The sequence below is a fragment of the Cynara cardunculus genome (assembly GCF_001531365.2).
Source record: "Cynara cardunculus var. scolymus isolate 2C chromosome LG 16, CcrdV1, whole genome shotgun sequence".
NCBI lineage: Eukaryota > Viridiplantae > Streptophyta > Magnoliopsida > Asterales > Asteraceae > Cynara > Cynara cardunculus.
In genome coordinates, this window is record NC_037543.1 from 19,081,171 (window position 1) to 19,090,966 (window position 9,796).

The following is a 9,796-nucleotide window of genomic DNA, read 5'->3' on the forward strand; positions in this document are numbered from 1 at the left end:
CAATTTCACAAGATTAAACAATGAAATCGATGGATGAAGGTGGTTTGCACGGTTTACACAAATGAGGGCGGTTTTCATTTGATCGCTCATATAGGGCCAAGATCAAATGCTAACCATCAATTTCGTGTTAACCTTATTAACCGATCTTGGCCATCCAAATCTATAATCAATGGTTGTAAATTAATCAATTTAAAAATTTAATTTTTAAAATTTGAATTTTAATTAGGCCTTGTGAACATATATGAAAGGGGCATTTTGGGTAAAAAATTTCCACTTCATAGGCGCGGGTATTATCAAATCATCGGTTACAAAAAATCGATTACCAAAAAACGACGCTCATCACATCTTATCACGGGGGCTGAAAATCTGGTTCATCATCTTCACAAGAAAATGGCTGATTTAGGAGGATTTCACGTTAATCAGCAGCAAATAAGAGGTATGTTAAAAAAATTAGGGTTTTTATCGTCGTTTGATTAGTAGTATAATACGATAACAACAGATATTTTCACTTCAGTGAGGAAGAAAAGTGAAAGAATAATGAAGAAAACTTACTTCTCAAACTTCAAGAACACCATCGACAACCCAATTGATGTCGATGCAGATACTGAAGTAGAACGAACAAATGGTGTACAAAGTAATGAACGATGCTCGAGTAAAGGCAAAGGCTTGGAAATCATAAATACCCAGGAATACACAAGTAAACTTCACTAATGTTTCAATTAATGAACCTTTTTCTTGTTGGTTGCTTATTTAATGTTTTGGTTAATCGAATTTCTAAATAGGTTCAAGTTTGTTGACTACTGATTTTGAGTTTTTAGGATGTTTTTTTTCCAATTTTTTACATATAGTGTGTAAGGATCATATTTGGGAGCAAATGCACAAACATGCATACCCGGTTTGTTATTGTATACTGTTAATGTTGGTCCTTACATCTGTTGTACTATGATATTAAGTTACTTAATTGTTCAAACCACAAGAGATGTGTTTGTAAGTTTGTCCTTAGGTTCACATTTATAACATGTTCCCGTTCTTTCGTCATCCACAAGGTGTGACAGTGATTCAATTTTGTGATACGTAATACAATTTTAAGATGAATTGTAATAGGCGTAAAGGTTTTAAATGTATATGTCTTAATTTATAAAATTATCTACATGATGCATTAATTTATGTGTACATTTATTTCATATTACAATCATGTTCACCATGGGCAATGTGAATGCCGATTTATATACCACCTATACGTGCGCATCATTTTAGGTTACTACGTCACACAAGGGTTCATACAACATGATATTTGTCTGTACAGGATTCAATTTACCACAATTCCTAAAAATAATGCACTGACATATGCATACATTTCTTTGATATTACATTCATAATCCGTTTGAATGCGTACATATAATGTGCCAGTCGCAATGTGTGTTCGTATTGTTGGACATATGTTCACAATCGTGTGGTGTGCGTGAATCTTGTTTATTTATGTTCATATCTTGTTCATTTATGTTCATATATTGTTTAATAAGGTTAACGTTGGTTCATTTATGTTCATATCTTGTTCACGTTGGATCATCGTTGGCCCATGTATGAACACGATATGAACATGAATTAGAATATGTGCAGTTATGTTCATATCTTGTTCACGTATGTGATCAAAAATGGTTATCTCGGTAATGATTTTGCAATCAGCATCATTGTTCTCGACAACACACTCACCTGCACGTTTCAAGATGTATAGCATTCTTACTCGGACTAAAATGATACAATTTTCTTAGGTTTTTTTGGACAAGTTAGATAAGCATAGTGAACTTAGGCAATGTTAGACAACAATAAGCTAGTTGGAACTTATTGAAAAAGCTCTGTTTGATCAGCCAATAAGCTAGCTTCTTGAAACACTACTTCAAGTTGTATTTCAATAAGCTTCAAGGGGTTCTATTTTTTCCAATTATGACCCTCATAATTTCCACTTTCTTATATTAACAAAAAACATTTTATATTGTCATCTAACTTTTTTTTTTTTGAAAGTATATAATATTTATATATAGCAAATATTCTTGCACATTCCTCCTCGCCAAAGGTGAGGAGGTTTCAATTATTGACCTCCTGACTGGGCTCTGTGGTGACCCGGGTACCACGAGCGGTGTGATCTACCTGTAAGGCTGTAAACCGAGCATCACCAGTGACCCTTTGGTGTGTGATTTAGCCTACCAACTACCTTTTTTTTTTACCAAACATGACTAGTTTATTGGCTAGATTATCAACCAGTTTTTTTTACCAAACATGGCTAGTTTATCTGTTAGCTTATCTGCCAACAGCCGCCAGCAACCAACTTATCGCTAGTTTGCCAAAGATAGCCTTAAATAACAACTGTACATAGAGATTTTAGATGATGCTAAACTTGAAAAATGATCCATATCAAGAAAAGCATGAAAGCCTCAAAAGTCGGTATGGAGAGTATTGTAAGTCTTAAACTTTACCTTCGTCTGAATCTTCATCCAATAGTTTGAAACTGAGCCTAATCTCCAAATCAAAGACAAAATCAATAAAAAAACATAATACTAATAAGTTATACAAGTTACAGACAATAATGGTGGTTGTTGACGGTTAAGAGCATACATTGAAGCTTCTACAGTTTTGGATTTTAACGACTTCTGAGGCTTGCGACTTAGGGCTTGAGGTAGATGATCATTGTCAGGATCAACTATGTACACATTGTTTGGCTGAGACAAGGAGAGTTTCTTCATTCCATGATCATGATAGATATGGGAGTTGATATCCTTCATGACTATAACCTTCTCGTGTATGTCAATACCAACTGCATGAACTTCAACCACCAAAATGAGTGTGAATTCATAGGACCTTTTGGCCTAGCAGTATCCGGTAACCCAACCTTCCTAGAGGTCAAGGGTTCCAACCTCACCAAGGACCAAGAGTGTGTGTGAGGATCACATGTGATATGGGCATTCTCACTCTTTTATGAAGTGGTGTTATTCTCGTTTGAACCTCCACCCATACATACATGCGACAAATCAAATGAGAACAACAAAAAGGTTAAGAACAGTTAGAACCATTTTTCATCCGTCGTTTCACATTGTGTAATATCGTTGGCCCATGTATGAACACGATATGAACATAAATTAGTCATGGCTCTGTTTTCAATCAATTGTCCTGCACTATAATAACCAACAAAATACTGAAAGTTAACTAACAAGAAGATCCAGGTTAAATAAATTTAGCTTTCAAGGAACCAGAGCATTATAAAATAGACTTTTGAGTTCAATGATTAATAAAAAATCTTCTCCATTAATATATCAATAAATAGCAGGATTTTGCCATCCCAAGGTTTATGTGAATTTTTTAAACTAGATTACAGTAATAATATACAAAAGCAATACTATGACCTGCCTTAGATTGCTGCTAAACTACCATGGTTTTGGGTTGTCAAAATTTATCTGCACAATCGTATTCTTATCCTCCAGAAAGCAGAAGATGATGATGATGATTACACCAGATGTTATTAATTTCTCTAAATAATTATACCCCCACAAATTGCAAAATGCAAAGCTGCATCTGACTCCCATCCTTCACATGTGAATGTACACTAGAGCAAAATCAGAACATATCCAATTAGAATATGTGCATTTATATTCATATATTGTTCATGTTGGTTCCTCGTTGATCCATTTATGTTCATATATTGTTCAAGTTGGTTGATATGACACGATATATGTTTGTAGGTTTGAAATTGGTTTCACATATATAACATGTCTCCGATCCTTATTCACATATAAGTTGTCATAATGCTTCATCTTTGTTATAGGTAATACGAAATTAAAATGAATTGTAATAGTCGTCTACGTTTTAAATGTAAAGGTTTTAATTTATGTCACTATCTACATGATGTATTAATGTATGTGTACACTTATTTTACATTACATTCCTCTCGATGCAGAGATTGAAGTAGAACGAACAAATGGCGTTCAAAGTAATGAACAAGGCTCGAGTAAAGGCAAAGGCTTGGAAATCCTAAATACCCAGGAACCCACTGGTAAACTTCTCTAATGTTCCAATTAATGAACCTTTTTCTTGATGGTTGCTTATTTAAAGTTTTGGTTAATCGATTTTCTAAATAGGTGCAAATTTGTTCACTACTGATTTTAAGTTTATAGGGTGTTTTTTTTACAATTTTTTACATATAGTGTGTAAGGATCGATATGTGATCATATTTGGGGGCAAATGCACAAACATACATACCCGATTTGTTATTGGAAACTGTTAATGTTGGTCCTTACACAATAATTTCTTTTGTTTTAAGTTGTTCATGTACATTCAACCCGTACGTCTGCGTGAATTAATGTTATTACGTTACACAATTGTTCATATGACACCATATGTGTTTGTAAGTTTGTCATTGGTTTCACATGTATAACATGTCCCCGATCCTTATTCACATATAAGTTGTCATAGTGCTTCATCTTTGTGATAGGTAATACAAAATCAAGATGAATTGTAATAGTCGTCTACGTTTTAAATGTAAAGGTTTTAATTTATATCACTATCTACATGATGCATTAATGTATGTGTATATTTATTTTACATTACATTCATGTTCACGCCAGTTTACATTCATGTACAGGTTGAAATACCAACGTTTTTTAGGGGTTGTTAATATGTGTGTAAATGTGTGAATATTCGTTAATTTGTGTTCATATTGTTGGACATATGTTCACTGGCTGTGACTATGTGTGTGCACACCACACGATAAGTGTTTAATAAGGAAGTAAAAAGTGAAAAATGAACAAGACATTAACCTACAATAATGAAGGAATTTGATTGGTTGAGAGGGTTTTCAAAGTTAACACAAAATTGTTGGCTAAAATTTGATCTTCCTTCTATATATATATATATATATATATATATATATATATATATATATATGGGTAAGATATTTTATTAACCAAGAATATGATATTAACTTTGTAAACTTATTGGACCAATAAGATTCATTCTTTAGTAGATGTTACTTCAAAATTTTGATTTAATGATGAATTGCAAATATGTAATTTTTATGTGTAAGTTACTTTTATTGTATTTAATGAGATGTTATAAATTTTTATATGTAAGTTACTTTTTTTTATAGTATTTAATGATATTCACAAGTGTTCATAAAAATGTGTTCATAAAAATGTGTTCATAACCATAAGGTATTCTCAAGAATATGCTTATATGTGTTCATAACCATCAACCGTTCATAACATTGTGTTTATAAACATATGGTGTTCATAGGTATTCAAGATCTTTTGTTAACCATATGGTGTTCAAGATCTTTTGTTAACCGTATAGTGTTCATTGGTGGACCATAAATATATTTATCAAAAACCATAAACAATGAGTACATATCAACCATGAGTATTTGTTCATTCATGAACGGTCCTACATGAATTGACATAAGAGTATTTATAAAAGCTTGTAGATATAACAACTTATATGAGTTTAAGCATGTTTTATGAGTGAACAAGTTGAATCTCATATCATTAAAATCTTTTCCCAAAATACCCCTTGTAAACATTGTTCACTTATGTTACCTTGTCTCTTTGTGCAATTAATTAAATTTTATATCATGAATAATCTTAATCATAAATTTCAAAGATCAATGAATGTGATGGGTTTACAAAGTTAACACTATATATTAAGTTAACAAATGAACTCACCTATATATAGGGGCTGGTTCAAATACTAACCAAGATTATCGTGTTAACTTTGTTAACCGATCTTGGTCGTTGATTTGAACATBYAACGGTTGTCATTTATTGAGACTAAAAATTTAATTATTTAATTACCATATTAATAAAAAATTAGGTTCACAATAGTTCAGAGGGTAGAATTGTAAAAAAGTAAATGATCTTAAAGTATCCTATTTGGTCAGCCTATTCTGTAACTTCCAATCAATAAAGAAACCGTCAATGTCATCGATCAATATCTTAAATCAGTAGCTAAAATTAGGTTCATAATCTTCATCAAAACAATGAAGGATTTGGAAGGATTACCAGGCGACGGCATCCAGATAAGATTGAAACATGTGTGTGAACCTAATGAACAATTGAAATATTAGGTTCATAATCTTCATCAAAACAATGTGTAAACCTAATGAACAATTGAAACATGTGTGTGAATCAAATGGACATATTGGGTGAACCAATTGAACACATATGTGCACGAGTGAACACATATGTCGACGTTTGAGTGAACATATGCGTGAACGATTTGATCATTTTCTTCACTTTCGGAATTCGAATTTCGAATGTATTCGTAGACGCTTTTAGCTTTTTCATTCTCATTGTCGTCGATATGTTTTACTCTATGATTATCCATATTACTCTTACTATAACGAAATCTTTACAAAAGGGACTTTTTTGAAATTTACAATATCAAAACCGTTGTAGGAAGAATGAAATGTAAAAATCAGTAAGATAAACAAATGTGAAACTTCATGTCATTATTACATGAAGATCAATTAGTGATATTTTAAGTTTTGTAACTCCCAATTAAAATATTGGGGAGTTACATAAAAATGACAAATTACCTAAATACTCTTACACTTAATATGTGAGTTACATTTGAACCTAACTAAAAGATGGAACATGATTGGTTGATATTGGTTAGCATAGTTAACACAAAAAAATGGGTTAGTATTTGAACCAACCCCCCCCTCTCTCTCTCTCTCTCTCTCTATATATATATATATATATATGAAAACTTGTCTATAGGACTTATAATTGCAAACAATAATTCTTGAGTTACAAAATGGACTAAAGTCCAAAGCAATTAAATATGTGAAATAATGTTTAATAATAATAAGGTAAATTTGAAAAAACTTATGAATCCAAATAAATGACAAAAACATGTTACAATTATTGGTTACGTACATGTTAAGGCAACCTTTTGTGGTGAGAGGGGTTTCTTCATACAATCAAAATTATTGGTTATCGATATCTCCTCTTCACACATACAAACACTAATTAATTCATAAATGTAACAAATTTCGGGAAGAAAGAAACAAATACGTCGACGTAGAATGGTTTATCGACTTCGTTTTTCCAAACCAGCAAAACCGTTGTACGTTGTAGATTAAATATTGTGTTCTTTAGGGTAAAAGTGCAGCAAAACCGTTGTACAATGTATCCGTTGAATGAATCTATACATACAATCAATATCCGTAACCTATAGTGATATGAACATCAATGAAGAACACACATGATTTAAATATCAATTAGATGAGTATTTTGTGTGTTTGAAAAGCTCCATAAGTATTATAAAATTCATATCAGAAATATATAATCAGGTTGGAAATATCAGATCCAGAAATTACAGACGTCCGTATCATACCCAGACAAAATCTTGAAATACTTACATAAAAAAGTCGGACTAATCAAATTATTCCTTCAGTAAAAACTAAATCTTGAAATAGTTCAAATTCAAGGAGGAATAAAAATCCCCTTGTGGCCATGGAGGTTCAAATGCAGTGACTCCGGGCTATCTGTAAAACAAGTGGTTTTCCTGAGATTAGTCGACTCGCATAACATGTTGGATATCCAGATTAATTAAATTTTTTTTTATTTAAGATCAACTTTTTATTTCAAATGGTTAAGGAACAAATCTTCCATTCTTAAAATATTTGTGACTAAACAAAAAGTTTGAGTTCTCTAAAAAATTGTTTATAAGAATTCATTTTATAAAATCACATCTGTTCTTATAATTCTCGTCACTTGTATTCTACTTCTGATATTTCGATTCAAATATGATATCCGATATTTTTTTGACTCAATATAAGTCTTTGTTGACGATTTTCATGATATGCGTTCCATAAAATAATATCACAAAACTACGAAAGTTCACATGCAGTAAGTACATGAAATATTATACAGTAAGAGGCTAAAAACTGATCAAATTGTTGATTTTCATTTCTTACGGTTTTTTTTTTTTTTTTGGGTAGAATGAAGGTCTCACCGATCATCCAGTTTGATGTTAGGCATGTTTGGTTTCTTTCTTATATAAGATAAAAATGGATCCATCGTATCGATCACAAAAATAAAACAAATCCAATAGAAATATTTGACAGGTCGTAGGTTTTAATTACTTAAAACAAATGACTTTTAACACTATTTGTCTTGTCGGAATTCAAAAGATGTGACTTAATACCGAGAGATTACTATTATAAACGAAGAACTTGTACATATACACTTTAAGCCATTTTCAATTTTTTTGGTTTAAAAGGGAAAAACATCTGGTTTTACACACAATTAAAGTGTTTGCAGGTTATTGGTTACGACAAAATTGACTTAAAAGTCATCTCAATTGACAAATAAAGGTTGATACAATCTTCTCTTTGTAGGTTGACAGTTTGCTAGAGATTTTTTTATCGTTCTTTTCAAGATCCAATGTTAATAGTTCCATTAAGAGGCAATCTCTGAATCATTAAGAGGTGAATCTTGTTTGACAAAAAATGTCTGTTTCTTAGTGTGCGTTTGGTATACAGACTACATAGGACAGAACTGGACAAAAAAAATAGTCTCATGTTTGGCATGCCATGAAAAAAAAACATGGGACAAGGTGGAACTATTTTTAATTTTAATGGGACAAATCTTGATATTTCATGTTCCACCAAAAAAGGTGTAACGACATGGGACTAAAGTTAGAATAACAATATTTTGGTTGATTTGTTGTCATTTTACAATCACTATATGATATAAAATAACATTAAACAACATTTAGGAGTAATATGATCATTTTGAGAGTTTTGTTATGTCCTGTCCTAGTCGTACCAAACATAGGACAGCCAATTAGTCCTGTCCCATCCCGTCCTGTCCTATCCTGTATCGTCCCGTCCTGTTTCATCCAGTCTGCGTACCAAACACTACCTAATGGTTCTAAAACCCTTTTAATGGTTTTGTATCCTGGGCCCCCTTAACCATTCAACATCCTAATTCTATTGTAAATAATTACCTAACAATTATATTTCATTTTGTACTATATCATAAGAGATTCTTAATCATTCTACACCAAATCATTCAACAACTGTCAAACAATCCCTTAGTCGAGATGCATACCAATTTACCTTGAACACGACAGTTACAAAACACTACAATTATTCTAACAAAATAATTGAGATTTTTGCATTTAAAAAACCAACAATATTACATATTAGTTGTGGGAAAAGTCTTTTGTCTCTATGAAATATTTTTTTAGAAAATAATTTAATTATAAAAATAATTAAAAGGAAAAAGAAAAATACCTCCAAGTTGATATTGTTTTATTGGTGATCGTATTTTGCTAGAAAAAAAAAACCAATAAAATATAAAAAATTAGCTTTTTTTACGGATAAATCCATAGAAAATGCCTAAAATTCCGTACACAAGGTTTATTTTTTAAAATATGTTTCTATTTTTGATTTCCACTCCTTAAAAATAGGAATTATATAAACATGAAAAAAACCATAAAATCTATATCTATATTATATTATAAAACATTTGGCTAAAACTCTTAAAAATTCTTAAAGACAATCTCTATTGCTAATGGTACAACCTGTTAAAGCCATCCCTAAACCCGTTCATCCCTAAACGATTTCATCCATATCCGATTTCATCAAATACAGGATAAACATCTTATTTTAAATATAAAAAATTTAAAATATAATTAGGATAATTATTTAATTCTAACAGATACTTAATTATTATCTTTATAAAATTTATAATATTAAACCAAAAATAAATTATTTCATTATTAAACTTAAATTAAATTA